This window comes from Struthio camelus, chromosome 4 (assembly GCF_040807025.1).
Source record: "Struthio camelus isolate bStrCam1 chromosome 4, bStrCam1.hap1, whole genome shotgun sequence".
Taxonomy (NCBI): Eukaryota; Metazoa; Chordata; class Aves; order Struthioniformes; family Struthionidae; genus Struthio; species Struthio camelus.
This window is the reverse complement of record NC_090945.1, coordinates 58,835,333-58,861,574: the sequence shown is the minus strand read 5'-3', so window position 1 is coordinate 58,861,574 and position 26,242 is coordinate 58,835,333. Positions and strand designations below refer to the sequence as shown.

At 38.9% G+C, this 26,242-nt stretch overlaps 1 protein-coding gene across 16 annotated transcripts in view; it reads left to right on the top strand.

The window, feature by feature from the left end:
• The window catches only part of GABRB1 (gamma-aminobutyric acid type A receptor subunit beta1), a 169,015-nt gene that overhangs the window by 68,564 nt on the left and 74,209 nt on the right, over positions 1-26,242 (top strand). The window lies entirely within an intron of this gene.

Here is a 26,242-nt window from a genome sequence, read left to right as displayed (position 1 = left end):
CTTTCTGGAAAGGGGCTTGGACCTAAGTCCCATTGTCTCTAAAAAGCCAGGCTGCCTGCTGACCTAAGAAAAGCAGTATTTTTAGACAAAAGAAAAAGATAGAATGCATTGTGCTCAGTGATTACTTTAGTAACTTTACAGCATACATGCAGTAGATGAAGAGAGCCAAGAATACACTGGCTTGGAAAGGAGGCACATTATGAGTCAAAGCCACACAAAACAACCATGCCTAAGAAAGTAAAAACTGATACAAAGGAATATTTATGGACAGATAGAAAAAAAAAAAATACAAACACCATGTTAGTCCCTAGAGTTTCTGCTGCGCGCCATTATCATAACATCTGAGGGTCTTCTAGTAGTGAAATGTCTCTTCTCTATTAAACAAGTACGTTATACCCTTTGACAGAGAAAAGAAAGCGAATGAATCAGTATTTCAAAATCAAACATCAGATCTCTCCATCTCCAAAATTTACAAATTTCTGCGTGATGATCAATAGTTTAGCCAGGAGCCGCTTCCTACATCTCGATATATGCTAAAGCACTCCTGCAGACTTATTACTTGTGCTACAGACTTACTTCAATAGTAGATACCTAAACACTAAAATACTACCTTTTCTTTCTGGCCAATGTATTTTTAACAACCAGATAAGGAAAATGCTGGAAAAAAAATCTTAAAATGTGGGGGGTGGAGGGGACGGACTCTACGCAAGCACCTACAGAGCTTGGTTCCCAAGATCCCTTTACTGGAAGTGTACTGGCAAAGGATTTTTTTCTTTCCTTTCTTCCTCAGATTTCTTGGGAATATGACAAACATCTAAAATACTACACATTTGCCTTTTAATAACTGTGACTGAAAGTGTCCCAAAGCCTCCACTATTATTTCTTTGCTTATGTAAACTTAATCACAGTAAAATATCCTAGATTAATATTAGTTCTTCACAGGCAATGGGGAGCTCTATTTCTGTCATTTGTATGTGAGGCATGAGAGCACTTCATGGTTTAAAAATTCATCCTCAGCATTATTTCCTGACACACCTTAATTTAAAATGAAAAATCTTGTAAAAGTACATGCATTATTACTAGACTATTACTGAGTAAAATAATGCTGGATAACGTTCCAGAAAATTACCCTATGAATACGTGAATGAAAATATTTTCTATGTCACCTTCACATAAACGAGGAAGGCACTCCCACCAGCTACGGGTTTAAAACCACTGACCCAACTCTGCTCTCATCACGTCTGTCAAACTTTCCCTTCACCTACAGGTGGAAAAGATTTAAGAAATTTTAAAACCCCTTTCATCTACTTACATTTTCTGGTTTACCTAATCAGAACCAAGCATTGCAACCCAAACGTCAAATATCAACTCAGCAAAATAAAAAGATTGTTTAGAAACATACGCTTGAAACTTTTGCCCATAGGTTATCTTACATAGTCACATATAATTAATTCTACTTTAAAATAATTTAAATGCTGAGAAATTTCCCATTCAAGAAGAGTATTAAAATATCATGTACAAATATATAAGAAGAAATTCAAAGTCAATATTATCATGCAATATTTTTAAACAAAAACACACACTCTAAACGCGTTTCTCTTCCTTCTGATGCTACCATTCCCCGCTGCACAAGCTTGTAAGCTTCCCTTTCTCCTGTCTCCAGGCTTCCCTTGTACATCACTGTCCAAACTCCTGCTAGTGCATTTTTTGTTTCTGTTCCTTAGAAGTGAGAGGTTCATGGAAGGGATTGCAATTCCTTGACTTCACTTAAAATGTCGTTCAGGAAAGTGATTGCTTGAACTGTCTTCTGATCCCTACTGATCACTCTTCCGATTTCTGAAGAACTAGCCTGTGCCTGACCCCTCACTCTCACCGACTGCTTTTTCAGACTCCCTCCACCTGCTATGCACGTTCAACTTCCTGCCTGTTTTCCTGTTTAACCATCACCTTGCCCAGAAAACTGTAATAAAGATCTAAATGACAATTCCAATAAAACATATAGAAAACTCTACTGTCCATGCCTCTGCCAAGGGTATCTCCCACATACTCACATCTCTGTCATACAGTGTAAACCATAATTATTCCCTTCTCCTGTCTGTGCAGGGAGTAGCACTATGGCAATTCAGTCTCACTTTTACCTTGCAGGTATTCCTGGAATTATCTTTAATAACTCTCTGAGTTTAAGGAAGGGATGAATTGCTCTCCTACCCACAGCACAACAGCTGGGAAACAGCCCACAGCTTTAGGAAAGGCAGATCCAACGCTACCAGCTATAGTTTCAATGCTGACAGTAAAACAGAGCATGCACAATAGACTGCTGTGGCTGAGATTATGAAACTGTCTCACTGAAACAACTCCTACTAACTATTCGGTAAAGTCAGTTGAGGGCAGACCTGCTAAATAAAATTAGAATATTATTTCTTATCTTGCAATGAATTCTAACTAGGTATTTGCCTGAAGTCTATTTTAGTAGTGAATTCACATCTGCATGTAAAAGCAAGTGCCATACTGAAAGTCAGAGAAGCTAATCTATCCAGTGTTTCCTTGCAGAAGTGGCCCACTGGGCATGTCTGGCTATCTTAAAAAGCAGCTGCTGGTGCTTCGTGTTTCTCACACCCTCCAGGTAAATTTTTAAGCCAGGTCTGAGCATGACGCCTGAGAAACATGCTCAGGCTCACAAGGTGTCTCAGAGGTGCTCTATGACTGCCTGTATGAGAAGCAATCCAGGTTTTATAGCCCACCAATATCAGACAGAACAAAGTTCACCTAAAGAGGAATCAGTGTCCACAGAGCATGCAGACTTCAAGAAACTTAAGCCCACATCTAACTATGCACCCAGTCTTGTCGAAGTCAATTTGCATGCTCAGTATTATGCCATGGCTGGCTGTCTCAAATTTCTCTACGTGATTCTGGTGCTTGGCCTCTCTGCTAGGATTGTTCAGCATGCTTGGGTTAACATATGGATACCCGTCTACTGTGGAAAATGCAGTGGATCTGCTATTCACCCCCCGTCTGCAAGTAATCAGATGAAAATTAGTTACTAAGAAGGATGAGTGACCTCAGCATAGGAAATGCCCAGCCACCTGGTCCATAAAAGTTACTTGCTGCAGCTTTCAGAAACTCCAATGCTTTATTACATTCACAGTTTTCGCAATGCCTAGAAATGGTGCACTGTGATGCTTTGCTAATATTTGCAGCTGGAATGGAATTAGCTTTCAATCACTTTTTGGCTGACTGGCTGTTGACACAGACAGCTAACGAGGCTGGTGATTAATTCTGAGATTTTGACTTTAACAAAAAAAAAAACACTGCTTCGAGGTGTGATTTAGACTAATGTCTATTCTTTCACTTCTTATGTAAGCACTGCATTTAAAATAATAGACCATTGTCTTGCAAGCAAAAAGCTGCAATGGAATTATTCAAAAATGTCGGAGCCTTTTTTAACAGCTGCAAACACTAACCTACATGTCTGGGGGTGTCACAAATATCTATTTTGCTACAAGCAGCAAGACTTAAATCCTGGATTCATTGCTAGAGCTGGGTGATGTAACCATAGTGATTTTCCCTGAGTTGCCAGACTTTGATTTGCTGTGAAAAAGAAAAGGAAAAGGTTTAGGGAGAGATTTAAACAGTTCATCCAATACTGGGCTGACACCTACTGCTGAACTTACATTGATGCTGCAGAGAAATAAGTATATTTATGACAAACTATCTTCACATACAGAACTTAAAGAAGGAATACAGCTGAAAACTGACTAGGATTAGAGAACTGGAATCATTCCTGAAAATACAAAAAACAGGCAGAACAGAAGGCACTGTTCCCACATAAACCGTTAACCTTCCATCAAACACAAATTCCGCATCATAGGAAGACTTTTCCCATACGTTAGTGTGTGACATGAGAGGGTGTATGACAAACAAGTGCTGAGCAGGAACTAAACTTTCCTGGCTGCCCCCTGAGACTGGACATAGGTCATAAGCTGTAAGAGAGTATTACTTATGTCACAGAACTGTGGCAGCTACAGGTATAATAGGCAATATACAACAGTTTACTGATTATGCCTACTGAATTTCATTTTGCTACAACCAAAACCAGGCTATTCTCCCATCCTGCTGCCCAACACACCTTCTTGGTAAGATTATGCACGTTAAATATTCTATATCCACGTTTTCTTGCAGAAGCTGCAGAGCTCAGGTACCTCATCTGCAGGTGCTTCGCTGCTCAATACATAGACATTTGTTTGTTTCATCATGTCTGTAATCCAAGGGAGATCCAAGTTTTAATCTGGCTGTACATCTGGCTGTCTTAGTACAACAGGGCTGTCATGCTACCTAAGACTTGAGGTCAATTTAGTTTAGAGTCTTGTCTCCACTAATGACCAACACCAGGTACTTCATCAGGAGGTAAGAATCCTCCAGCATACCGAAGCGGAATAATCTGCCACAGCAGTATTTTCACCCTGACCCGTAACAGGAAAGTCACATAACCCTGCAGCATGCTCATATTTTCCTCCCAAGATTTATTTACAACCTGTTTTCCCAAGCTTGTTCTAAAGAGTAAGAATCAGGTGTCAGGTCCACTTCTATCTGAAGAAATAGCAAATAGAAAAGTATACCTGAAAAAGTTGATTCACTCATCTTAATTTATTAGGAATTATAGGGAAGAAAATCTCTCCCCGAGAACACTAATGAGCGCTGGAGTGAGAACTATTTCTGGTTTTGTGCTCTAAAGAGTGAGAGAGAAAGGAGGTAGGACTATCCGTTTCTGATGATCTGCTAACACAAGTCGTAGAGCAAGCTGTTCAAGTCCCAGATAACAGTCGCTGTTGGTATTCTGTCCTACTCTGAGGAAAAACGCAGTATCACACATGACAAGTTTGCTGCAGCAGATCTCAGAAAGCCAAGCTAGTGAAAACAATGAAATACTAGGGTGGGAGTAAGCAAAGAGAGACACAATTGTCCCTAGTTGCCTCTGAACACTGCTCTCCACTCCCTGTTTATTAGCTTTATGATTACTCTTCTCAGTAGAGTAAATCTCCAGAGAACAGATGTTCAGATTATCCTGACATACCTAGGGACATTATAATCAGCTGAAAGGAGATATGAAAATATATTATTTGGTAGTTTTGTAAATTTATTACTATACTCTTAACAGATACAAAAAGCACTCCTGCTACAAATAAATGAAAAACTAAACATCCATCCAGCTACAAGAGATCCATCTGGAGAGTTCTGTAACTAGCTAAAATGTTTATCTTTAAGCATTTCAGTGAACACTGATGTAAACACACAAATTCTATTTCAATTTAATCAAGTTTTATGTGGTTGGCTAAGGTGAGCCATAGGTGATATATGGAAATGGTTCATTCCACTAAAGCGGTATTGACTACATCTACCTCCTTTAATTAGCCATTAGCCATATTGCTTCAAAGCTTTTGTTGCTGCATAGCGTTATGCTGTTTCTTACTCTGGGCTGGACTGCCACTTACCACAATCATTTCTAAGGGCCTTATCTCTTATTAGAAGTCTCCAGGCAGAGTCATTTTATGACACTGAAGAATTAGGACTCACCCTCATTACCACTAAGAAAAAAAACCATCCTACTCTCTCCATCATTGCGTGTGTCACAAGTAATGACGTTACTTAGCCACCTTTGCCATGCACCAAACCATGCCAAACAACTGGCTTCTCATCCCAGCTTCCATTTTGCAATATTGTCCTCTCCTTGCCTCAGACCAGCTTTGTAGGTGCAGAAAAAGAGCTATAATTTGTCCTGTAATTTGTTCCTCTACCAGGCTGCTCCCCTGCTGTCAGTCTTCCTGTCATGTCAATGCAAACTCCACTTACCAGTATTATCTTCAGAAAAGCCAAGCCTTCGGGACCTCCTCACTTCATACGCCTCCTACACCAAGGCCTTTCATTGGCTCTGTAACAAGCTAAGCCAGTCCTAAAAAAAAAGCCGTAGCTGGAAAAAGCGTTACATTTTAGCTTTAAACAACAGTGGCACAAACCTACTGTTTGCATAGTTTGGCCAGCTGCACGTAGAACTTTCCTGGCTGAATACACGTAGATTTTAGTGTAAAATGAGTCTTTCAACCCAATGGAGACATTAAGGACAAGAAATAGAAAAGCATTTGTATTTCTAGAAGAAGGAATAAAAACGTAGGCACAATTTTTAATGCTTGTTTTATTCCTGAGAACACACTGAATTTCCCTTCCTTTATGCTGTCTAATTTGCAAAGCAGTGAAAACGTACAAGTTGCAAGCAGCTGTTTATTTTCTAACAGAAGAAATACATGAGGATTTTCAGTTGACATAGTTAAGGCACTGCAATCACTCCAGAATTAAAGGCCCCGAAGTAAACACTGCCTGACCAACAACCCATGGATTTAGGATTCCGCAGCATTCAATAAGGCAACACATCTCAACAGCCTCTTTGGCCTCTGTCATGGCCATCACAATAAATTAAGGACACCCCAAATCTAAGTCTTCCGTGTCAATGATTGTCAGATATGGGTTACTGCAACATGTGTTGACTGTACCCTTCACACTAACACAGCTGTCCCTAAAAACATTAAGGGACTGAAGTACAGTGCGAGAGCACTGCTACATGTCCCTCTGCTGAGATCACAGGATGGACCAAGAAAACTAATATTTAAGAAAAGAAAAAAAAAAAGTAATCTCCCAGAAAGGCTTCCAGTCTGCCCTTTTCAAAGGTCATCACACAAGACAAGCTTCATAACAATGCCTCAGCATTCAGTAACTGGCTCCAGCAAGTGAGGAAAAGCTGAGGGGTCAGCCTGGATTTCTTTGCTTTGGCAAACAGTTCTCATGTTAATCTTATTTTTACACACAATATTTCTCTGCTAATAACGAACAGCAAACAAGGGCAAGATAACGTTGACAGAGTCAACTAGCTGTTGAGCCCCTGGAGTACATTAATGCTGTAAAAAATACTAATAAATGAACACAGCTGATATAATATATAGCAGGTAAGCCAGCCACCAGATGATGCCAAGTGATAAAAAGTAGGCTCCACGCTCATTTGAAGAGTTTTGGTGCAGCCCTGGCAACTGATCTGAGCTGCTTCTGTCTGCTCTGGTCTGGAAGCTGTAGAGCAACTTCATGCAGCTAAAACTCGGCCTCTGCTGTAGCACCTGAGCATGGCACCAAACTACTAATTAGTTCTTGTTCCTCCTGGCCTCCTCTCACAGGGAAACATGAAATATAGTGGTTGTGAATAGTGGTAAGTGTTCTCTATGATCTTTCACAGGTCTCTAAATTTTTATTCCCTCATTTTGAGGCTGCAAAAAACTCTACAGCTGCAGTTTCACAACCGTTCTGAGCTGTCCTGCAAAGGAGCCGTTCTGCCTTCCTCCTCCACTTCTAGTCATCCGTTCCTACCCCAGTGTTAGTGTTCATAAGTGCTTGGGCTGTCTTGGGGGGGGGGCCAGAACCAGGGAATATATCTACATGAAAAAACACCAGACCAAAATAGTAATGGACAAGATTAGTTTCTAAACCAAGAATAGTGGCAGTCTTGCACTTCAGCCAGGTGAAAGCCTTCTGAAACTTCAGTCTCTCAGGGAAGTGGTTTTATTACCATAAGCACTAAAAAAAAAAACCACTGATTTTTGTTTCTGCTTTATCATCTCATTTGCAAGAAAACACTGACTCCAGTTTTCAATATACTGCTGCCAATTCTCTAAGCTACTTGGTTTTCCCCATAATTACCATTCCCTGTGTTCTCTCTCATTACTAATTTTGCAGGAAAGAGACTGCACTCCCACATCCCAATTAGTACTTAGGAGTATTAGTCACATGCCTTCAGACTGACTGATATATTATTTGTTCTTGCTCATTTTTCCTCTCTCTGAAAACACCTAGGCATGGTGGGAAGTGTTTTAAAATGTGGATTTCCACAGAACTGGCAATGGCACCAGATTTGTAGAGTTTTAATCAGATTAATCATATTAATTTGGCCAATTCAATGACTTAGTAATAGCATAACCAATTGGCTAAGATAAAAATAAAATAAGCTTCTTTATTATCCACACTCTAAAAATATCCTGCATTTGGCTCTGAGGATTCAGTTTCAACGACACACGCCTCTGAAGGCGAAACCGTTCCTTGCAAAAACCAAAAGCAAGTTTTCCACAGAAAATTTGCATCAGTCTTGTAATCTTATCAACCATGATGTTAGATCACCACATGAACAGCTAACATTTAAATCAGTCAGGTCATCAGAAATCACATGGGGAAGCTTTTTCCTCAAACTGCCTTTGCAGAAACAATCAGAATGCAAAGCAAGTATGTACAGCATCTTTTAAAGACATAAGAAAATGAGAACAGTTGTAGCTCCCCTGCAGAGAAATGCAGAGAAATCAGAACATGCACATGTAATTTGAAGATATCTGTGGAAACACCATAGTTCATCGATACAATAAGGCAACTACTTTTTTCAGTAGTTAAAATAGTTACTGTGGTAATCAAAAGATGAATCCAAAAAAAAGATGGATCAAAGGGATTCTTAAAAAAATAATCCTGGGAGAAAGACATTGTGGGAGGTGTTGGGGGTAAATTTTTGTTTGTTTGTTTTTAACAACGGAACACACTGCTCAGTGACAACCCAGTTGGAGCTATTGCTTCTCCATAACATGCAGGAAAAAAATGGGCACAAAACACTGATATTTCAAAAATCACCTTCTGTAACATTGTAGATTCACAAAAAAGTGATGAAACAAAAAAAAAAAAAACACCACAAAAAAGACACAGCAAGCTCAATGCAGCAGCAGTCAAACTGAACCAGTAAATCAGGATGATTACTTGCATACGTATAAGGCATCATTGGATATGACAGTAAAAACACATTATAAATGCTGACCTCAGGGTGTCATCTTAGGCTTTCTAGTAATAGAATATGACTAATTTCTACTCTGTGAACCATATTCATCCTTCTCACTTTGAGCTTGCACCTGCATTCCCTTTTCTTCTCTCTTCTACTTTCAGGCTTTTAGAAATCCCAGCCTCGGGCTTTATGGAGCTCATCTACGACCATAATATAGCCACTCATACTGTAATAATACAATAATCAATAATACAAAACCAACGGGGAAAACATTGAGGTTTTATTCAGGCAAAATCCCAATTGTAATAACAGGAGTTTTGCCCGGGTTAAAAAAAGTGCGCAAACTAATTTCTACTTTAAAATTTACCATAACTTTTCTAGAGATTGTGGACATCTCTCTTAGTTTCTTCTATAAGGAATGAATTGGGTGGTTTTGCTTTTGCTTTTTTTGAAACATCCATGATTATGGCTTGTGGACACGAACAACCAGCCTCTCTATTCTTCAGACAAAAATTCTCTGCTTCCCAAGACATACAGTTTTGTGAACATAAAGAATGAAGGATTCATTCTTGCTTGAGAGCCCATTCTTCAGTGAAACAATACAGAGATTTTCTGGCTGCCACAGATAACAGAAGCGAAGAGAATTACGGACACTGATATTCATTTAAACTTTGGAGAGATTGTCCAGATGTTTTGCAGATACAACTTTACTAGAAGCATTTAACAGCAAAAGTTGTGCAGTATGAAACCAAAACGTACCTATTGAGTCTTTGAATCAAGACTGAAACGGGAAGGAGTACTGAGGATGCTGTGGTGGGGATCTGTTAAGACTGCCCAAAAGACAAACTAGCAAAGTCTCCTGCTTGCAGGTTTTCTGCTGCACAGTGCATTTCAACAAGCTGGGCATCTCCTGAGAGGGCATCACGGAAGAGACTAAGCCATCCAGAAGGTTCCTAGACAGGACTGGTGACAATTTCCTAATGTAAATGCTAGAGGGGCCAGAGTAATTCTCCACTTCATCTACTGTTCACAAACAGGAAATAAACGATGGCAAACATGGTTAGGGATGTTAGTTTGGTTTGAAGTGACCAGAAGATAAGAGAGTTCAGGATCTGGAGGACAGCTGGAAAGCTCAGCAGCAAAGTTATGACTCTGAACTTCAGGAGAGTAGACTTTGGCTTATTCAGGTAATTGCTTTGTAAAATTCCCTAGTAAATAGTCATGAAGGCGAAATGGTGCTGACTGGTATTCAGAGAAAACTCACAGAGAGCCAATCCATCCCATCATGCAGGAAGACCTCGAATTTCAGCAGAAGGCCTGTCTGGCTAAGACAGGAGCTTCTTGATGAGCTAAAGCTAAAAAAGAGATTGTACAAAAGATGGAAGCAAGGTAACAAAACCAGCAACAAAGTATAAAAGCATTAGCTCCAATTGGGCTTTGGAGCAAAAACAGTAAGAGATATTAAGGGTAACAAGAACAGGTTTTGTAGGTACATTAATTACAAAAAGAAATCCAGGGACAAAAAGGGTTCCTTGATGGACAGAGAGGGTAACTTCATGATGGCACTAAAGGAAAGGCTGAAGTACTCAGCATTGGTCTTCATAAGCAAAGCCTGCTCCCAGATCTCTACACATGCTAGTACAGTTTGGCAGCTGACAGTGGGGGAGGCAACATGTTAGAATTCCTTAGCAAAACTAAACGTGCTCAGATCCACAGGGTAGGAAGAGATGCACCCAAAGTACCTCAGAGTTGGCTGATATGACTGTGAGGCTGCTGTCTACCTCTATGAAAAACGTGGGTAATCACAGAGGTCTCTGATGACAGGAAAGGTGGCAACTGTTATGCCCATCTCTAAGAAAGACAAGAAGGAAGTTCAAGGGAACTACAAATTTCAACCAATCCCGGAAATATCACGGAGCGCATCTTCCTGGAGTCCATTTCCAGGCACATGAAGGACAAAGGACAAGGTGGTAACCAAAATAATCAACACAGACTTACCAGAGACAACTCATACCTGACCAACCTGACTACACTCTACGATATACAGATTGACTACATGGATAAGAGGAGAATGGTGGATGTAACACATCTTGATTTTTAGTAAGGCTTCAGGCACCATGTCCCACAACATTCACATTTGGAAGTTGAGAAATTATGGGCAGAATAAAAGGGCTGTTAGATGGGTTAAAAATTAGCTAATTTCACCAGGAAGACAGTGCAACACTGGAACAGCCTACCTAGAAAGGTTGCGGAATTCCCCTATTTGAGGTTTTTCAAGGTTTGGCTAGACAAAGACATGGCTGACCTGATACAGGGATGGTGACAAACCTGCTTCAAACAGGAGCCTGGACTAGAAAGTCCAGAAGACGTTCTAACAAACACTTCAATACTTTTATCATATGATAGCGTTACTAGTATCTTCAATTTTAATCAGCTTCAAGTGTAAAATCCCTTCACTGTGAAAGGCAACATGCAACAGAAATGTCATGATGCTCCTTTCTCCTGGATTTCCAGGTAAAGTACAAGATGTTATGATCCTCCTTGTGAATGTATCAGGGAGGCAGCCTGACTGTATGATTGACGGGTTAGCACTCTGTGAAAGCAACGAGTATGCCAACATATGGGAAAAATCTCTCCAGCCACATAACAACTTCCATTATCATCACCATCTTACACAACGTGATTCAAGCTTAACTACAACAAAACAAAGAAGTCCCAGGCAGTTCAGAACAAAAATGTCAAACTGAAAGACCAGATAAACACAATGCAGAAGAAAACAAACAAAAAACACTAAGTCTAAAGATCTGGCAGCTAAATGATGTTTCTGTTCCAAGGAGAGCCACTGAATGTCACTTTGACCTCCATCAGCTTCTCTCAAGACTAAAGAAAAAATTGGTATGACAACTCAAAAGCGGGCAGTAAAAATCAAATAGATTTCAATCAACAGAGCCTCAGAAACAACTGCCTTATTTTTTAGAAGTAAATTGATAAAAAAAATATTACTTACATGTGTGTTAAGGCATTAAAAAAACAGTAGCTGTTTTTATAGAGTTAGCCCAACCTCGTATCAAAATACATGCAACACTTCCCTCCTACAATTTTCAGCATCTTCTGGAGCAGAGGAGTCTGGCCATTGTTTGCTGTCCTCACTACTGGTGTCTAACTGCTATGTTTTGCTAAATATGAGCCCCTGCACAACACTTAAGAGTTGTGGGGGTTTGTTTGTTTGTTTGTTTGTTTTAATGTACCTGCTTAGCCAGCTCCTCCTGTGACTCCAATTCATTTTTGAAATTGCTGACCTTTTCCTTGTTTTTCCTTCCACTTACTGTCCAGGGGTAATAAAATTTCTGGTACTGTTATGGCTTGCACAATAGTCTTCAAGATAAAATTCAGCAGACCGCTCCATCTCCTCGCAGGCTAACAATCAGTCCATCTTCTTCTGCAGCACTGTTCGCTGACACTATTAACAGCTCTTGAGCTCCTGGTGCAGTATCATCCTCCTTGCATATGCAGTGCACTTCGTAATGATCTCACAGTTCACCCCCACTAAGCTAACTGGAAATTACAAAAAGCATCAAGTGCTTCCGAAACAACTGTTGTTAGAAATAAGGCTGATTCTGTTCTGATTCTCTTGCTTATAGGTACCAAGGGAAGCCTTGTTTAATTAATTCTCTACTTATCCACAACATTGTGCCTTTACTGGAACCTTCAAGTGCTCCATCTTTCCAACATCTTTTTCTTAGTTTTACTCCTCATATTACATGCCATGTTTAGACCCTCAGGGGTGATCTGTGCCCACCTCACTGACAGTCAGTCCCCCACTAAGCAACCATTTCCAAGTAGTTCACATATGAACCTCAAAAGAACTGTCTCCTCCCAAATGCTTAATCTCACCGCTGTGCATCAGTACTTTCAGTCCAAGCTGGCTGAAATGTTTTGGAGCACAAGTTAGAGCTTAGACCTTCTTCTTCTTGAAATGCTTCATCAACTCACTTTGTGGATAGGACAAAAACTGAGCTACTTGGGCACAGTGTTACATCCTCAAACATTATCCCATCATTCCTTTTCATACCTGCATACAGACAAGCACGTTTTTGCACCATTCACAGGAAGAGACTCCTAAAGCAGCTCAGTTGACTTTAGCACAAAGAACAGAATACCATAATACACCAAATACCTTTGCACTGTAATTGCTAAATACCTGGACCCGAATGTTAACTTCGGTTCTCAATACACAGATAGGCATGGATCACCTGGATAAGTGTTGTGGTAAAGACTTACCGTCAGCCAGCTTAGAGAGAAATGATTAAGAGAAAATATAGTCGTCTCTTATTTCAGTCTACGTTTAATCTAAAACAATACATAACAAATATATCTAGAGTTGGATTAACATATGTTGGTCTATGGGCTGCTTGCCATAAGGAGCTTTTCTGTTCCTTGATTTTTCCCTTCAACTGTTCTTTATTCAATCTCAAGTGCTCTCACTGGAACCAAAGTGTAAGGGATGTTATTTGCTGCCTGTAAAAATACAGGCACACACTGAATATAGTCATTCTACATGTCTACACACTTCCTTCTATTTGTTCATTCAGCATCCATCACAATTCAAAATCTTCCCTAAGCACAAACACTTCCTATGACGTTCTTTTTTACTTCCCCCCTTCATATTTATTTCAATCCTACCCCCCGTATGGAAGCGACTGCTAGCTTCAAAAGCAAAATACAATCGTGTGGAAAAATATCATTAGTTTTTTCCTACAGATACTTAAAGAAATTCATTGATCTTTCAGTGAAGATGAATCACACCACAGTCATGTTCTGATCCTTAAGTCAGGAATTAGCATAGCCACTCAAGACAGGCAAAATAGTAATTCACATGCTGAGCAATGCCATACTAATATCTCATTGTTACCTCCAGACAATGGGTCATGTGGTGGGAAGTTTAAAGCCTAACTGTGAATGCTATAGTAGTTTTCGAGCTTCTTAAAGGAGTTTCAAGCATGCAGTGACTGTAACAATAACGTATCCGATAGTGCTACCTTACTTTCCCACTAAGTTTAGCTAAATCCACTCCCAACCAAAACAATCCATATTAGCAGGTAGTAACATCTCATTTCTTTGCATACAAAAAGTAAGCAGCATACTCAGGCTTCCCAGGTTGGCAAAGTTCAAACAAGAGCACAAATACAGTGGCAACGGCAATGGGAACCTGATCCAAAGTACTGAAGTCCTTTACTGTCCGCCTCCCTAAGGGGTAAGCTACAAAACACAAGATAAAAGTGAGATTTTACCCCCTCTATGTTCAATAATGTCAAGCCAAGGGAGCACAACTATCATAACAAACCATTTAAGTGTCAGAAATCACTATAAATACATGCACTAAAACACTGAACAAAATGCAACCAAGTACATAGTTCCATTAAGTAGTGAGAACGCTGTTGCCTTTTGGTCTGCTTCTACAGTAATGACTGAAGACACTAGATGTGATCCCACTCCTATTGCATTCAAGGGGACTTTTGACACTGACTGCAAAAAGTAATACTGGATCCCAATACAGTAATGATCAGCACTTCCATTTCCAACATGCTACATTTATAATGAGTTTAATTTACTGCTGAACGCACAGCCAGAAATAAAAGAGCACCATCATTACAGCTACGCAGACTCCTGACAGATTTCTGCTTTTTTCTGTAAGACACAACTGTGATGCTATGTACTTAACTGTGAAGTTACAAATGCCAACAAGGTTTCTGAAACATTTCTCTGGAGAATTATCAGCACTTTTGAAAAAAAATGCAGGAAACTTCACTAACAACAAGATCAATCAATTGGATCAAACAGGAGGAATGCATACCTTGCACAACTTTTCTTCCTATAAAAATCTCCCATCTACAAATCTTTTGGCATTTTCTGCCAGAAAATGTGATTTCTGCAAAACTGAAGTTTGCTGTGGGAAAATTTTATCCTGTTTAAAAAAAAAAAAAAAAAAAAGTACTTTCTCTGAGGAAAAGAGAAGGGTTTTATTCTATTGTCCTGGAGTGAGCAGAGCTTCTTATTTTGTTTCTCTGTTAGGAGTCGAGCTCACAAGAACCAAGGCGAGGCACAGCAAGTTGGAACAATTTAAATTTATGCTTCCACGCTCCTCCCCACTGCCCTGGACGCTCATCCTCAAGCTACTCCACTGCATCCAGAGGAGAACTGAACAACAAATGCTGCTTCAGTCTTCACTGAAACCAAAATGAGTGCTAAACTGTGTCCTGAGAAGGAAAGGCAAAAACGATTGATCCTCTACTGTCTATCCATAACTCTGGCCTCCTTTCTTGGCTGGACTGCAGACTTTAAGAACAGATGTAGCCACCTTCGCATTTTTAGTGAAGGGCATGAAAAGAATAATTCCATAATAAGTATGGACTACATTATTCCACGATAATTCCCATAATTTAGGGAAAAATACTTTCCTGTAATTCTTGGGCAATATTTGAATTGAGCAGAAAGTATATATGGAAAATTGTACAGGATAAATAAAGGGCATCACCATTTGCATTAGTATTATCTTCAAATAGATCATTTGCAAGTGAGAGGATAGTATTCAGATCTTCCCTAGGAGTTCCCAGGTGGACCAGAGGATGGCTAACTGTTGCCAAGCAAACACTAAAACTTTCTTCCGATGCACTGGCTTGCTTACAACATATGAATGAATACACTTTTTTCCAATTTGCTATTTCAGCATTTTCTGTTGTCTCAAAACTCTCCATTTCCCATTCTTTGTAGTGTCCAATACAAAAAAAAAAAATCTTCAATTAATCAAAGCTCACAGTCACCGCAGGACTTACACATGATGATTTTCCACGTTTAGGGTCCCATTCCAATCAGTATTAGTATTCTTATCACTCCATATTTAAATTGGAATTTCAGTTAAGTTATACTATATTTGAATTGCATTGCATCACATCTTCTGTGGCTCTGCCAGTTATTTGATTATTGGATGGTTACCTAGGATGTAATTTAAGATTGTTGGAGTGTACAGGATTCATCCCACCACTAAAGATATGCATTGTCATCTACTAGAAGTACAACATTGAAGTGTTCCATGTACTTATTTTGTCGCACAGTGACCTCCTGGTTTAATATAGTTTACTTAGCATGATGCCTGGCATTCTTTTCATCTTAGATCACAAAAACACTGAAGATTTTTTGTTGGGCTTGGGAACGGTTTTACTTTACTGCTCACTCTAAGAATGCCACCAAACATTTTGAATTCTCCAACACCTGACGCAACTCCAAAGACTAGCACATAGAACGCTGACCTATTCTAACGCCTCTGACGTAAGGACATGTTAATCCAAAATTAAAGTGGGGCATTTATCATATTAGAAAGATTCATGTTTTAACTATGCTTGTCCCTCTTCATTCTTTCTAGAAAATCGTGCCAACTCCAATCTAAAGTTCTAACATTTGGTATTGAATTGACCCTACAACAGCTTAATGTTCACAACACATTTTTCCATTTACTAACTTTTACTAAGAATTGCTTTCAGTGTTAATTTTTTTGCTAGCAAGACTTTCAGGATACGATTTGATATTCAGTTACTACTTAATATGTCACAGATGCGCTAAGCTGTTCTTCCAATGCATGGAACAATAATAAAAGTTAGATTCAGGTCATCTTTGAAAGACAGAAAACACAAAAGGTCTTTTAGATCATACTGCTGAATGCTGTCAGTTAAAGGATTCCATAATTTCCTTTTAAAACAGGTATATCTGGAATTGGTCAAAACCCAAAGGAACTGCCAGTATAACAGATATTTAAGCTGGTCTTTTAATCCACTGGAGGCTGTAATTTAGCTGATGATGGTGGTGAAGCACCAGTTCAGTGTGTCACAGAAGGTTTGGTTATAATGTAACATTGTATGTCACATCATATTCTGCTGTGCTATGCTGGTACACCACGCAGTGGAAAATACCAGCTCCCTGTATTATCTAGTTATTTTAATATACCTACACTGCTTTCAAAAAGCTACAGATCTGTATTACGAGAGAAAAATTCCATTACTGTCCGTACATCATCTATACACACTGCACTAGAATATTACTGAAATGATTCCGGAACTAAGAAAAAAGAGAAAAGCAATTAGTATTACACAAGAGCTCTCCAGTCTGCTACTTACTGGAATTGTAAATCACTCTTCTGAGCTTAAGTACAATAGGCACCTGTGGTCCACTCATCTTCTCTTCTACAAGAAGTTTTTTATTACTCACGTGAACAACAATGAAGCTTGCTGCCAGTGCTTATTTATGAGACTTCAAAAGGTCTCCTGGGATAGAGGAAACCCAGCTAGAGCACTGTGCATACAGATCTCTGCCCATCTGACAGGCAGGAGGATTTCACTTACACAGATGCCAAACCTCAGGGCAGCAGAAATTCAAGATTCCGAGTTATCTGGTGAGAGATCAGAACCAGTTCCTCCTACATGATGCATCTATTCATGACTATTTTATTATGTTGGACTACAGTCTAAGGAAGAGATAATTACATCAAAACATATATTCCAATTAAATTCTTGAAATTCTTCTCAATATAAGGAGAGCGTATGAACATCAACATTTGCACGTAAGCACGTCAGTAAACATAATATTGCTGTGCAAACCTGGACTCAGAAGATCTTCATTCTCCAAACGTATAACCCATGTTCAGTAGTTAACTTACCTTAAACTCAGATTAGGAAATAATTTGCCATTTTGAGGCAAGTAGGTTAGTTTCTCTTATTCATATTTCCACAGGAACTGTCTTACATGGAACAAGCATGTAAACATTTGTTTTAAGAACCTACCAAAAGGGTTGCCCAAGGGACTAGTCCACAACCACTGCTATGTCCCTAAAAGCTCACCATCTAAGGCGTCAGCCTCTCTTTACTTTTCCGGTAACTGATATTTTTATTTCAGAAAGTAAGTATGACCTTCATCCATTTCTAATTGCTGTAGGCATCATTTGGCAAAACCTTTACCTGAAATATGAAGGAAGCTTGTAATCAAATATCTGCGCTGCTGTATTCTATCACAAGTGGCATTCCAAACTGGTTATCCCACTTACTTGATATTTCAAAATAAAAGGCCCGGCAAATTCATACTGAGAAGAGTTTTACTCTTTTCTTGATTTTTCAATAAGCTGGTCTGAGGAAAACCACTGTATTGACTTTTGAGCAGCAGGAAACATACAGGAGTCAGACTATCCCTTTTCCAGTGCATTCATTTCTAATAGAACTGAAACCATCCAGAGAGGGACCAGATTATATTTCAGACAAAGTTCAGTATAAATATGTGATACAAGATACAAGATACCACTAGAAAGCAATCTGCAGTTGAAGAAACAATTGTAAATAGCTGCGTGATTCCTTTTCTATTTTAATGCAGGAGTTTAACATTGTACAGGGTTTCTGAACAGAAATTTACTAACGTGCCCTACTAAAATGCTTCATGCAAACCAAGCTAATGAGAAATCTTTCCCATTTCTATCAATATTATGTTTGTAACTGGCTCAGCACCCAGTTCACTTGAAGCCTACCAACGTTTTCTTTTAAAATTGCAATCAGCAGTGAAAAGAGGATGGACTTGCACGAGCGTTAGAAACGTCGGAGACTATTCTGTTTTACCTCTGTTTCATTTCATCTTGTAGTTACTGGAAGGCTTCTCAAGTTCCACTGCGCTCTTAAGAAGCCACTTAATCCCACTGAATGAAATTCCAGTTGAGTCCAAACTTGATTTTCAGTTCTGGTCCAAAACTGACCTGCGTTTATAATCTTGTAAATTCTGCATGGAGCTGAGCTGAAATTTAGGAAGCTTTCCTTACTCTTCCAAAGAGCCATCAACAAAAGGTAATATGAGCCAAAATTCATATTCTCAAAACTCAAACTTCAATATTCAAAAATCAAAATGTTTATTGATAATGTATATGCACATATATACATATATATATATACATATATATATATATATATATGAGAGCTTGTGTTGTTGCTACAAGTTTTAAACTCAAGAGAGAGAGAGGCCAGACTCATCCCTAAGACCAGCACAGATTCTGCTCTTGCTATTCACATTACTAAAAAGAGCTCACAGAGGCTGGCGTGGTAAATAGTCCAGATAAAACTTCAAGAGGGCTATTCTGTGTTAGGCTCTTGTTTCCATTCTCATGTACAATATAACAGTTTCAAGTTAGTATGATTACTGAAAATTGTATACAATTTCAGTGAAGAGATCACTAAAAAGTGTCTATATTTTACTAAATTAAATAAAGAGTATTTAATTTAAGAGAGTATCATTACTCTCTTAAATGCCTCAGCAGGACTGAAGTATAATAATCAATTGCATACGATTCACAGACTTATTTATGCATTATAACACACTTACACACGCTCTCAGATTTCCAGTTTGATACAGAGAAATAAGATTAACACAATTGCCAAAGAGCAACCCCCTCCATTCTAACGTATCAGACTTCATCACATACAGAAAGGAATCACATACCATGACAACGTTATCATTGGTGTTTCAGAAGTTTACCTCAAAGGTGACCATGCCCTTGAAAAACTGCAAGGCATTTTTGAAAAGTATACACAGCTCAATTAAAAGTACTGAAATATTGTAAGTTTTGAGGAACAGTTCAGCTCTTTTTATCATATTAAGTGCAGTTAGCCAAATACATTCAGCATGCTTCTAAAAGAGTGAAATATTTCTAAAATAAATTATTCAAATGAGGAGTTATCTGCAGAAAGATTTTTTTTAAATTTACACTGGTTTCCACTTTTTTTAACTCATGATTAAAGATTCTTAGACACAGAAGTTAAACAGTCTGATTTGCTTTCATATCTAGATAGATGTTTGAGATCTCGGGAGGCTATCATAAAAAACTAGAAAAATTCTCCTAGTAGCCAACTTCCACTGTAACTATGAAGAATTCAGAAATTATTCATACATCCTAGAGCTTGAAACCACAAAATCCCCAGTGAATTTTACACACTAGAAGGCACATGGTCATTAAATTCTTACCTCATACACGTCAGTAAAAAAATAAATAAATAAAACAAGATGTTCCTAGATACGTGGTTTGTTGGCATTTCATTCTTCCCTAATGCAATATGAGAAAGCTATGGCTCTATTCCTTGAGAGCCATAATTTGTTGTTCATTAAAATAACCTTTGTTGTTCATTAAAATAACCTTTAGGTATTCTTTTTAAAATAAGAACTTACAGACTTTCAAAAGCATGACATAAGATCTTTTATTCTTTGTTAAAATAGAGACTCAGCAACTCCTCCAGGTTTGTTTCTGAATTGAAAAAAAGAAATCATTCTTTCTGAGCTAAGAAATATTGAGCTTCCATAGGATGGAGCTCAGACACGCTCTCCCTACTAGCACTTTCTGGTATGCCACACACTTCTACATAGTATAGCACAACTGCGGGGCAGAGGACGACCTTTTCCACTGTAGTGTTACAAGAAACATTTTTCTGTTTACAACATAGCTAGATGAAATCAAGTTTCTAAGGCAGACCATGAGGCTGAATATAGTGACCCATTTTCTTCTACTAGCCACAGTCAAGAAACAGAATTTATTTTTTCCTTGAGCACATCCTTTAAGATATCATGTAGCCTATTTTGACTATTTCTCTCTATAGTTCAGCTTTAAGAACAGTCACATAGGGAACATTCTCAATTGTTAGCTTTTTTCCCCAGGGTGGCATGACAGTTATACAAAAGCAGCTTTAAGAACTAGTGAAAATGTGAAGCAAAGCAGGAAGGAAAAAAGGTAATTATCTATAATTGAAATTTCTGTTCCATCTGAGTTGCAGACTGCCTAGACTCTGCTGAATTAGGCAGAGGACACAGATAATACCCAGCTAAGCACTGAACACTGAGGATTTAACTTGTATCAGCCATTTATTAAAGCTCTTCTACAGAAAACTGTTTGAAATAGGACAGGCTAGGAGGCAGATATAGCATATGAAAACTGCACTGGAGTAGTGATTTGGGTTTTTTTCCTCATCCAGCTCCCATCTGGTCTCTGAGCCTGTGTATGTGCAAGAGGAAGAAAGGGCAGGGATTTAGGCATTAGGACTAGGACTCAATATAAACAAACAGTTATTGCAAAACCTTCCAAATTATCTGGAGTAATATAATTACAGTGGCAGGTGTAAAACTCACATCCAGTTATCCTCACTATTCAAAGGTCTGTAGAGATGTTATTAACAAATGCTAGACTCTTGACAAAAACCTATAGCCACCACTCTTGAGTGACACAGGCTCTACTCTTTACTGGCTTATATTTCTGAAATGATATACAATCAGTAACAAAGAATTCCCTCAAGACACATGTACTTGCACTTTTGAAAAATAAGGTAAGTGTCCTCTTAATTCCTACTACACATCTTTTGCCAGGTCACGGTCGTCACCTTTTTCCAATGAATCCTAGTCAGACAGCTAAGCATCCAAAATCCCATGCAGCAGACCCATTGACTCTGGCCAGCATGGATATTTAAAAGCAAGATGGCTTTTTTCCACAGGGGAGACTGGTCAAAACAAGCACACCAGATTCTACTTTCACTCCCTGCAAATGATAAATGCCTTAATGATCTTCATGCATCACAGCAGCTATGCTTTCTTCAACTACTTCCTGCCAAGATACAAAAGTTCCATGCTTGTTCTCGTCCTACTGATCATTTTTTGCCAAGGGGATACACATCAGTGACGTATCTGCATACATATACAAATAGCATACTCGCAAGATAAGAATCTGATGAAAATACATCGAGCTCTTAGGAAAGACGCATACCTTATCAAGCAGTGACCTCAAAATTTAAATCTTAAAATGATCTTATAAGTCCAGATCATCAGACAGTAAAGATAACTAAGAGGAACTCCTTCCACTGTGACAAAAATGGATTCTTAAAAGTTTCTATCCTTTTTAGTATGACCCGGCTATAGCTGTTTATACTTGTCAACGCTTCTTGTTTAATCATTGCTAGATTCTTCAAGCAGCTAGTTGTAGTACCAATACTAGAATGTTTTAGCTATCATTACTAAGGGAAAATCTGTTTACAGGACAAATTTGTGATTTAAACTTTTGAAACAATGCCAGGCTAAGGACTCTATCAGTAGGAAGTTCCGCAGAGAGCTTTCATAAATCCAGCATTTTAGAATGCCAATTCTAGCTCTCAAATCACAAAAACTGGGTAACATAGTTATCCTAGGGACTCTCTGGTTTATTATTATCCACTATCTTTCCATCTCCTTCATCTTCCAATATCCTTTCTGTTCTCCTTTCCAGCTCAAATTTGATTGTTTTCTAATTACAACAACACTCGATTTGTTACACTTTATCAGAACACAGAACTTAGTCATTAACTATTATCAGTCTGAAACATCACTACAAATATCTCTCTGAGAAGAGATTATAACTTCAAGAATTTCTAGATTGCACTATCACACTGATTTCTTCTGGACCACAAACAATATTTGTCATATCACGTCTGAATTTCCAAATGTCACACTTGATTATTACATTATAACCTCACACCAAACCTTACTAATTAAAAAGGTAGAATACATGGTACACTACACAGTTTAAAATGTAGTAGGCCAACACTGGAACAATTTGCCAAATTCACCTTCTGACTTATTGTTGGCTGATTTTGTTGTAGTTATTTGTGAACCTGACTGAAAAGAAATATTGTAAAATAGAAATATAAATACCATTTCCATCTTGCGGCTCCTTATGAGTTAGTTTCAGGATCACAGTCATAAGGGAGGCAGGAAATTCAAGATTTCCATTGCAAGACTGCTTGCAGTATCATCAAAGTATAACTTTATGCCCTGTGACAACGTGAAGTCACAAAGGAGATAATTGTTTATATTAATTCCCCGCTGTAATTAAAAAGAAAATGCTGGAAAAATAGCAAACCCATTTCTTCATACAGAATAGCAAAAAAAAACCAATTAAGTTGACATACCTAACTGATCAAAATATTGATTATAGTACAGAATAAAGGATGGCTACCGTAACCTGCATCTAACCCACAGCAGTAACCTGTATTTCTACTTCCACAAGATGATTTTGGATTACATGCCTACATTATGAAACAATGAAAAAGTTTTTTCTTACACAGTGCAGTTGAAATGTTGCGTCCTATGGACTAATGAATTTCAAACATATTGATTATGGCTAGACTAAGAGACAGCTTATTGTCAGTTGTAATTTATATTCTCATATGCATTATGATTACAATTTCTACTACTAAAACTGCTATTAAACATTATGTGCATTTGACATCTCTTTGCAACTACATGACATACTCAAAAACCCAAAATACTAGGGTACCTACTTAGCTAATCTAGTTCTCCAAAAGGCTGATGGTGCAAAAGCAGGAAAGTCACAACGCTCTGCAAAAACAATACAGTCAAAACACTAATGAGGCTTCTAAAAAACAAAAACAAACAACAAGAAAAAACAATTCCTACCTTCAGCTTGCTGCAACTTCAAAGGACTTAAAGCCCACTACATGCAGCAAGAGTCTTGCTACAGCTCAAATGATTTGTAGATCAGGTCCTGAGCAAGTAGCCAGAAATAACTGTAGCTCTGAAGAAACTTTACACATTGAAGTATCAACAGTGTTTACAACCTGTAATCAATCTGATCTGAAAAAAAACTAATCTTGGGTCTAGCCCAATACAGAGATGTCGTACCATATAAAATTATCCAGCATGTGTCTCCACAAGCTAGCTGACATATCAGCAGCCTGGTGCTCTGTCCACATCACTATATGCTGTTTCCTCAAATGATATTTCGTTTCACACAGTGGGAAGGCACAGAAGTACTAAGATTTCAAAAATGTTAACCGAAAACTATGAAAAACAAAGTAGCAAACACTTACCACTCTCCCATGTTCATCATTCTACCACTCCTTCCATGGAAAACATTAATCAATAAAATCAGACGGTCTCTACTCTCTCAGAAGAAACGGGATTTATATCCTGCTCCATTTCTCAAATTCACTCCGCACATTTTTCATTGCGGTTTTACTTAGCTTTAAATCACGTTTTCCTTTGCGTCCTCTTCTGAACAAGAGCCAAGCCTGAGAGAAATACAAGACAATAGCAGAGCTAAAGTTAAACTTTTGAAATTACAACATTTATCTTGGTGGGAAACGAGTTCCATCCCGTCCCCCCCACCCCCAATTGACATCTTGGATTTAATCTCCGAATGTCTGCTTCTAACCCAACTTTATTCAAATTGTACATTCCATTTTCAGGAACATGCCTCCTCAAGCACATTCATGCTTCTCCATGCCAGCATTTAAAAATCACCTTTTCAGCAGAGAACAGTGTACCCCTTACTATGTTACTTCTGTCACACATACCTCTCGGCCTGACAGTCCCTTCAGCAATAGCAGACAGAGCAACATCGCATCCACGTTCTTTCCTCCCTCCGTCCTTTCGCTCCTCAGATTTCTAGAGGAAACATAAGAGACACGGAATGCTTTTTTGTTATGCTCTGCCGTGAGTCCCCTCAGCTTTCCTCAGCGCAGGTAGGCAAAATGAGTCAGTAACAGTGGGTCCCATGAGCTACCTCTCTCCCCAGACACACAGGGAGCCTCGTGACCAAATTTACCCTGCTCTCCCAAGATGCAGCCTCCAGACAAGATCTGGTAGTTCTGAGAAGGTTTAACAGATGCTTACTCTAGTCTCTCCACCAATCTGTCTGTGACTACTGCTGTCAGAGAAGTGACAGAACGAGTAATATTAATCCTATTCCTCAGCCACTGAAGTTCAAACACTTGAAACAGAAAGTGAAATGGATGGTGACTTAAATTAACAGCACATTTGGCTGTTAACTCAGCAGCAGTTGAGATGCCAAACACTCCACCCATCCAGGTACATCTGCAACAGTGACATAAAACTTTGCTCTTTGGTCACAGGTTAAACATCCTTGACTCCCCAACTTGAAGATGCCTGTAGAGGTAGAGTAGATCTCTCTTCCCACCTCAGGTTTCTCCATGTTGGGTCAAGCACGGATGGTCAGAGTTCAGCCATACACCTTCAGTGACTAAACTCTTCTAAGGCAACGTTAGAAATAAACAGGGGCTCTCTCCCCAGAGATCTTTTTAATTCCAGGCTTGACCTGTGTGGTCTGAAAAGCAAATTCCTCCTAATTTTGGGGAGTCCGGAAGAAGACTTAGGCCTATGGTATGCCGTCTCTTTGCTCTGTCGTGGGTAACCATCAGCCTTGAAGACCTGGAAAAGTGTATGCCTTTGAAATTCTTGCAAATCTGTGCTCAGAGCCGATATAGCTGTGCTAATGCATAAGACAAAGCATGCAGCTGTACAACTTCCTCTGCACAACGCAGTCACTACAGGCCCAGTGTAAGCAGGAACAGTATTTTCAACTTCTGTTACTGGTGGTTTATCACTCTACTAGATGCAATGTTCAGGCAGAAAGTCTTTTTGAAAGATAACAACAATGCTTTGGTTTTCATGGTAACTATACTTCTTAAGAGGCCACTGAAGATGAAGAGAGCAGAATCACATCAGAGAGCTTTTATGTTCTTTATTTCTTCAAAAATTACAGTCCAAATTAGGGTCTGTGAGGATGACAGAGGTAAGGCTTTCCCTAAAATAAGAGGAAATATTATCCCTGACCAACCCTTTTGATAATCTACGTAATTTTGCCGTACTTCTACAGCTAGATGTGTGACAAAGCAATCTCCGTCTTGGAAACGAGGCCAGGAGAGAAGAGAAGGAGAAAACTAGTAGTCCACATATTGTTGTTCTTGTCATCTTTTAAGAACTCCATCACATACAAAGTACATGGGCTTTTCCATTTAAAACAAAAATGGACTGTCTTTAAAAATCACCAAATTCTCAGAGATAAAGAGGTGAGGGAAAAATGAAGCCAGAAGCCTTTTAAAATAATTTATTTTCAGGCCAAGTGGAAAACTGAAAGACTGCATAAACAATCAATCCCCTGAGCCACAATGTGACAGTCAGTATAAGATGTTCATTTTCTAGGCAGTAACTTTTGATTCCCAAGGACAGAAAGCACAGCATTCCCTGGGCTAAAGTGATACGTGCCCAACTACCAAAAGCGAATTACAGTGGCAACCTTAGTATAAAATGAAAAGTTATTCCTCTCATCTTCTCAGATAAAATTTGCTCCTTCTCAGAAGCTACAGGGACAGGTGGCCTTCCCTGGGTTGTGGTGGGGGTCTTTCAGGAAGAAGAGAGAGAATATCAAAAGCGAGTCCCCAGTGGTATGCATTGCTGTTTGACCAAGGTCAGCTAGACCCCTCCTCTCTTCAGGTTAAAGAAAAATTTTTTAAAAAATGTGTAGAGTGAGATCTATGGACT